Source organism: Python bivittatus, unplaced genomic scaffold (assembly GCF_059951505.1).
Source record: "Python bivittatus isolate LINGU-HERP-01145 unplaced genomic scaffold, Pbiv_v1 ctg000530_np1212, whole genome shotgun sequence".
In the NCBI taxonomy this organism is placed as follows: Eukaryota; Metazoa; Chordata; class Lepidosauria; order Squamata; family Pythonidae; genus Python; species Python bivittatus.
This window is the reverse complement of record NW_028277085.1, coordinates 2,611,742-2,619,540: the sequence shown is the minus strand read 5'-3', so window position 1 is coordinate 2,619,540 and position 7,799 is coordinate 2,611,742.

Genomic DNA, 7,799 nt, shown 5'->3' with positions numbered 1-7,799 from the left:
GGCTTTGATCACCTAGTCACAACCACCATCTTGACTTCTTGATCCCACAGGCCCTAGCAAGGATCCCTTGCTAGTTTCCTCATGCATGGAAAGTGTTGTGCCAAGGGGAAAGCAGAGCTGTGACAAAAACAAATTTCTATGGCTTCTCCACCTCTCCTTCAAAACCAATTTTGTTGATCACTCACATGACTTGTTTTTAAAATAAGTCATAAGGAACTGGGATCATGTTGCCACTATCATCTGCCGAGGAATTAGCATATGAATTCTTGAGCAAGGGCCGCCTGTTCTTGACAAGCACGTTGCTTTGATCTTTTTGGCCAAAGCAGATGCTTCAGATTCCAGGGTTCTGAATCTGACTTCTGGGTTGTGAATTCAGCTGTGAAAAACTGGCAACAGGACTGTCATCTTGGCCTGGAATCTAACCACAAAGAGCATAGTAAATATTCTTTTCCCATTTTTTAAAAAAGTGGGAACTGGGGGTGATAGCGATGAAGATGAGCAGAAATCCTGGGGTGCTATCATTCCCTTACCATTTCCCCCCTGTTTTTCTAGCCCCTGGCTGAGGCTTCCTCTGTCATTTGATATTACTTGCTTAAAAGATCCTAGCCTATTTGAAGATTAAGAAAGATGTGGATTAAATGAGGGGCTGAAGGGGCTTCTAGAAGATCTAAGAGGGACGAAGGACAATAAGATTGTGATTATCAGTTGAAAAGAAGGTCAGAAGTCACTTATATATTCTTTAACTTCAGTTTCTTTCTTTTCCATTTCCTGCACTTTTTTGTTTTCTCCTTCTTTCCTTCTTGTTTTTTCTTTTAATCTATGGAAAAAATCTTCATAAATATAAATAATAATAATAAAAAAAGATCCTAGCCTATCAGGGTCACACAGCAAGAAGGATGACCTCAGAACGCTGCAGGCCCTGTTTAATGTCAGATTTAATGTCACCAAGGGGACAATTGTGACTGAAAGCTGTTTTAATGAATAAGTAAACAGTTTTCCTTGGGATGCTTAAAAAAATGATTGCTAACCAAGGCTTCTTTGGCACTGCCCAAACGTATCTGGAATAATAGCGAGCAGTTTCAACTCCTTGTAAACATAACCCTAAAATATCCTCTGATGAGAAACCTTCTAAACCATGGTTTATGATGTAGCATGCTGTTCAAAACCAGTTGATTGCAGCTTATTAAAAAAGCATGATGATTGTGGCTTATTAATAAGACATGATGAACATGATGAACCATGGCTAAGTGTGTTATGTGAATCCAGTGGCATACATAAACTAAATCTGTTCTGAAGGAAAGCCCACTCAACATCAAGTCCAGGACAAACATGGATCTGAGGCCATGTGCTTTCTTTAAAACGTTTATGCCAGGGGAAGAAAATCAGCCCTCTTAAGTGGTTTGTGGTTTAATCCTTCTTTGTACCTTTTTGTCCAAATAAGAGTTTACTTGCAGTCCTCATTCACTTGACACTGGTGAATCTCTGCAGTGAACTGAGATACTCTATCTTATTTCATTTCTTTATGTACTGGAACTCATATATTCCCATTTTTGAAGAAAATGATCCACAAGGCCACTAGCGAAAGGGGAACACATGATTTCTCTAAAAAAGTGGGGGCCTTGATCACACCGTAGTGGCCACCCTCCTAACTTTTTTGGCCCTTCCTGCAGAGGTCCTTGAGAAAGAGAGAAAAGAAAAAGTACGAATGGAGCATCAGCAAAGAAACCTGTAAGATCTTCCCAGTTCACTTTTTAAGTACTTTTCCGACCCTCTTTTTTTTTTTTTTAACCTTAATCATGATTACATGATACCCCCTTTCAAGGGGGAAGATTTTTTTTTTTTTTGAAGGCTGATATGCAACAGTGACACCATATGGCAGAAAAGTAAAGCTTGAATGGATTTGTTTATGAAAATGCAGAACTGGATTTTGGATCTGAGAATGTTTAAAACAATGTACACACCGCGTCACATTTTTCCAAGGAGAAAACAAGTATGCAGATTTAAACGTCTGGACCAAGCAGTAATTTTATTAAGCCAATATATTTCTTTTCTTGGTTTTGGCCAGGAGGAAGAAAACAACAAATGTTTGTGTGTGTGTGTGTGTGTGTGTGTATACAGACATACAAATGCATGCATTCCCCCCCCCCCAACTTATTAACTGCCTTGCTTTGTGGCCATCTGATTATTTATTCCACTTCCTGGGGGGCTTCATGATAGATCTGTATAACTTTTAAAAAATTGTAAAAACTGCACATCTTATATATGGCACCAAAAGACCAAAAGATTCCTTATGCGGTAAACCTTTTTATAAGATGCATCTGTGGGTCTGTTTTAAGTTTTTCAGATGATGAAATGGACACACAAATTCACATCATCATCATCATATTTATTGCTGTAAATGCAGGCTGCATTGCTTTTGGCTTCGGTCTACGAAGCGACAGAAGAACGTTTAAAATTGTTCCCTTCCCATTTGATTTGACACCAGATTATTTCACTTTTAAAGTAAACTTTCAAGGTGAAGGTGGAAGCGCATGGTTGGGTGAAACGTTTTATTAATTTGGGCCCAATGAATGATGCTGAAGACTCTAGAAGAAATTCTCCAGAGGCTTCCATAAATCTAAATGTTGAATCCATGTGGAATATTCCATGGAAGGATATCAAGATGATGTTAAAGTTAAAATCTCCCTTGAGCTGAGCTTGGCTCTTGATAATAGGCTTGCTATGGATGTCCCCTTTGAGTCTACAGTCCTGGGGGCTCCTGGGAGTCTCTGATCCAACAATTGATGTGACTTTGCTTGGCTTCAGCCAAGGTTGGCTAGAGGTTACCACCTGTTATGATGGACAGGTATGAAGATTTCCTTATAGGAAAATCTCACTCCCTTTTCCACTGGAGTTGTAGCCCCATAAACAATGAAAAGCAAATTTAACAAAATCCCACAAACACTTCCAGCATCTGTGAGGTTATTAGTGCATGTGGGGGAAATGGCCCATCATTCCATTTAATTAGAAGAAATTTATTTCTGCCATAAACATGCAACATGATAGTCTTAGAGGCTAAGTGATCTGGTGCCAGTTAGTAGCATTCTGATAAATCATTACCAACTTGAGGTGCTGGGAAAGTGGAGTGGTGGTGTAGGCATTGTTTTATACGTTTGTAATTTTATTATAAGTTTGTGTGGAGTGTATCTGTACCCCAAACCACTAAGAATAGGGTTTTTTTAAAAAAAGAAAAATATGGTAGATAAGTAATGTAATAGATGGGTGAACTTATCAAAGGACATTCTGATGGGCAGGTAAGACAACAATATTCTAAGGGAAAAAATCACAAAGTTGGTTATTTCGGCTCCTTGAACTCAGCTTATAAAAGGATTAATACCCTACAGATATTTCACAAAAGGCATTTCTCCACTTCCTGCACATCACTTTTTTCGGTTGTCTCCTTTCCCCATGAAATTATGGGTAAATATAGGCCTCTACAACTTATCTTTAAATAAATTCACAAATCCTTAAGGGCTCATAAAGTTCCATCATATAAATGACTTTTTTTTTTTTTTGGAGCAATTAGTTTTTACAAGGTCATCTTGGGATTTCAGTCCAGGTGATATAGAGGCACTTTTACAGGTTTGGCAGAATTTAATAGTTTTGCTTTACCAAGGAGGAGAGAGGTGCTGCATTTGCATAAGGTCTGAAGCCCCGTTTCCAAATCATTTCTGAAGCATGCACAGCCCTAATATATGATTGACTGCTGAGTTGGTGGCATCAGTGGAAGATTTTTTGGGTCTTGCGTGCACTTTGATATTGCATTTTGCCCCTTCCGTGGATGTGTTCTGGTGTCAGCTCTTTGAAGTAGACTATGCCAAGAAACAAAGACTGCAGGGTTTCCAGGAATGCTACTCTATTGTTGTAGGGTAAGTTAACAAAATCTTGAATTCCTGTCCCAAACCTTAACTGTCCCCTTTTGAAGGACAACAAGGTCAAGGCTGTTCTGAGCCTCTTTCTTGGGCTTTCTACTTTCCCAGGATTGAACAAATGTTTCCCTTGTCCCATCTGTTTCTCAAGCCAGAGCTAAATTTGGTGACTTTCTCAACTCCATTCCCCTCTAGTCTAGCTTCCACCTGTGGTCAACCAAATACGATATAGTCCTTTGAGCATCAGGCAGGGCCTGGGGAGACTTCAGTTTCCACCCAACCAGGATGCTTGGGTGAATCTCTGCTTTGCAGTGGCCGCTAATACTGGCTTGAAATAACTTTCTCCAGCAAAATCATTCTGTGAGGCCAGCCTTCAGGAGATGATACTTGGAGTGAGTTTCAGAGTATTACAAAGGCCTGCGAGTATCAAGATGTTCACTCAGGAATGAGTTTTACACGTTGTGGAACTTATGATATGATACACCAGGAGCTCCATGCAATTGTAGGAGGTCTACAGCTTAATTCCAGTGACAGAGTTGAAGTCACGCCTTGTTAAACATGCAAATTGCAAACAGAATTTAAAGGATCACTCTTGCTAGCTTCTTCAGCCTTTCATTTGCAAAGCAACAAGAACAAAATATGAACTCTCCTTGGCTCAGGGCTATCACCAGCCAAACAAATTGTCTAATAATAAATGGTTTTAGTGGTGTCCTAACAATTCTTGTGGAGCCAGCTTGGTGTCGTGGTGAAGGCATCAGGCTAGAAACCTGGAGAATGTGAGTTCTAGTCCTGCCTAGGCACGAAGCCAGCTGGGTGACCTTGGGCCAGTCCCTTTCTCTCAGCCCTAGGAAGGAGGCAAGGGCAAACCACTTCTGAAAAACCTTGCCAAGAAAACCACAGGGACTTGTCCAGGCAGTCTCCAAAAATCAGACAGGACTGAACGGATTTAAAAAAACAACCACCTATTCTTGTAGTTTGAATGTGGACGTGTGCTCTACATGTTTCTATGGTAGCTGAAAATCCATTTGGCAAGCAGAAAGCTCCTTGTTACTTAAAGATTGGTGATTCTTTTTAGATACTTTCCTTTTTTTATACAACATCAAGTCTACAGCCCCAGTGTGCCGGAAGGATCATTGGAGTGCAACGGGAAAGAATTGGGAACACATCTGTGTGATTTGTGGGTGGATTCTTTTATCTCCTTCCCAGTTAGGGCATTTGAAGACTTATCACCTTTAAGATTAGTTTGAGAATTTCACTGAGAATGGACACGAAAAGCTGCCATTGCTGGAAACCATCTCTTCTAAAAGAGATTTTCTTGAGAAAATTGCAGAATGCAAAAAAGGAACCCTAAACAAACAAACAGATAGTGAAGGATTTCTATAGAATTTGTGAGAGATTCACCAAAACTGTGCTGCAGGACAGATGGCTAATAGCATTTAACGGATTCAGTAGCGTTCATCCTCCTCTGGTCCAAAATCTGTATGAAAAGACCTATTATTTTGTGAAAGATAAGCCTGCCCTACAGGGGTGGTATTCTTGGGGTGGGGTGTCAAAAAAGTCAAGACGGTGGTTGTGAAATTAAAGACCTATCCTTTTTTTACGTGCAGACATCCTTAGCTTCACTAAAAAAAGCAAAAAGAAGGAAAGGAGAGAGAGAAAGAGAGCCTACATCAAGGAAACTAACATTAACATCTTTAGAGTAAATAAAAATTATATATCCCAAGATGACTTCAAGGAAATCTGCATTAACACAATAAAACAGACCAGATTTTACCCTGATCTCCACATCAGTATCCTATAATTTTGATCACTCAGTATTCTTTCTTTCTTATGAAATCATCCTATGTGAGAACAGCATTTGGAAATAGAATAAAAACTTAATATAAGGTATTGCAAATCTCTAGGCATGCTGTTATTTTATTGCCTGGGGCAAACTTTGTTTAAACAGTCTGTGATTGCCTTAAACATCACAGCAAAAAAAAAAAAAAAAGGAGTCCTCGGTGCTCTTTGAGCTTAGTTGCTTGGACTGATCCTCATCATCGTGATCATCACCATCATCATCACCATCATCATCAGGGCACTGATGATGTTATCTAGTTGGGTAATGAAACTTCTGCAAGTCAACAACCAAGCTCAGAGAGCACCAAGGACTCCAGAAAAATCCAGAAGCAGGATCCAAAGGCCTGATTTCTTCCCTTGTCCAGATAGTTCCCATTCCAATGAGAAGATGACACTTGACTTCAAAGAACTTCGTCCAGATCTAAGAGTATCTTGTGTTGATCCCATATCCTGTGAAGTAACATTGCCATCTGCTTCTCCTTCTTCCCATAAACAGACATTTTGTAGCTATGGTGGAGACCTCTTCTCCCATTTCCATCCAAATTCTCTCCCCAGCCCATCCATGGCCTCACCTGGTTTCTTCCGTTGTCCAGATGTTGACTGCCACAAGGATTGAAAGACGGGAGCTTAACACTATAACTTATTCACTGCAAAATATGGGCAAGTCACAACCAAGGACATTTATTTTATGTCTTTATTATTTTTTTCACAATAATAAAAAATAAATTAGTTGTAAGCAAAAATATCTTTTTTTTTCTCATTGGCGAATATGTATACAAATATTAAGGGAGGCTGTACAAATCAGGTCCAGGTGCATTGCTGAGCATATAAATCCTGAACTAGTCTATAGGTACTTTTAACTTATACATCTCTCACTTTGTAAAACAAGAAGCCATTTGTAAAAATGGATTATTAACCATGGAATTAAAGCATACCCATTAAATATGGATTTAAGTATGATACTTATATATTCAACATGGTATAAAATTTCCAGGCTAAAGGCTGGTTAGTATTACCAAAAGAACTGGACAGACTTGGCAGTGGAATATATAAATAAATACAATTTTAGTCCCTTTTTTGTATGTTAAAAATACACAACAAAAATATCATTTTCTAAATAATAATAGAACTATTTTGATGTAGTGGCTTATTCTGTATAGACATAGTTTAGAATACGTACTTTCCTATAAACATCTTGTATTTACAAATATAAAAAATAAGTTATAAAAAAGTATATCCTTCCTTATTTTGGCCAGATGGGGTTAATTTTAGGTTAATTGACATTGGGGATGTGAGGTGGGACCTCATTCTGCAACTTGCCTAAATCTGGCCTAGTTTTCGTGCCTCCATTGAACAGGGATGACAAATCTCTCCAGCTTTGCATAAACAAAGCTAATTTTCCCCAAACCAGGGCTTAATCTTGCTTGTTGCAAAAGCCAACTGTGATCTGAGCCTAAAATAGGTTGGAGGGGGAGACAGGGAAAAAGTAAAGATCGCCTCCCCTTGAACTGAAATCAGCCCCAGAGACAAAATCTGAGCTCCTCATTCCTGACATGTCTTTGAGGTGAGCAAGACACGTCCTTGAGATTTCTATTTCTGGGCCAAGAAATTAAAGATGCTGCGGTAGAGCTACCCTGACTGATTCTCTTCAGTCAGTGCCTCGACTGAAAATCAAATGCAATCACTAGGCTATATAAACATAGTTAAGTTTGAACCCAGGATATGGGAACTCATTCTCCACTTCTCCAGTAACAGGAAATAAAAATGATGGAATGCATCAAACACACTTAGCCCAGAGGGAAGTCTTGTGTACCGATCATACAAATGAAACACAGAGGCCATTAACATGGGCTCCTTAAACTCACCACACAGCTGAAGAAAGGAATGTGGTGAATCTGAAAAAGAAGACCGGAACAACCTGCTTGTTTACTTGACGTCAGTTGAAGTAATTGAAGAAATAACATTCTGCGAGACTTGTGGGGTGGGCAGGGGAATGAATCCGTTTCTACACAAAACATCCCTCCACTGCACAGCCCTCCATGGTTGCATTTT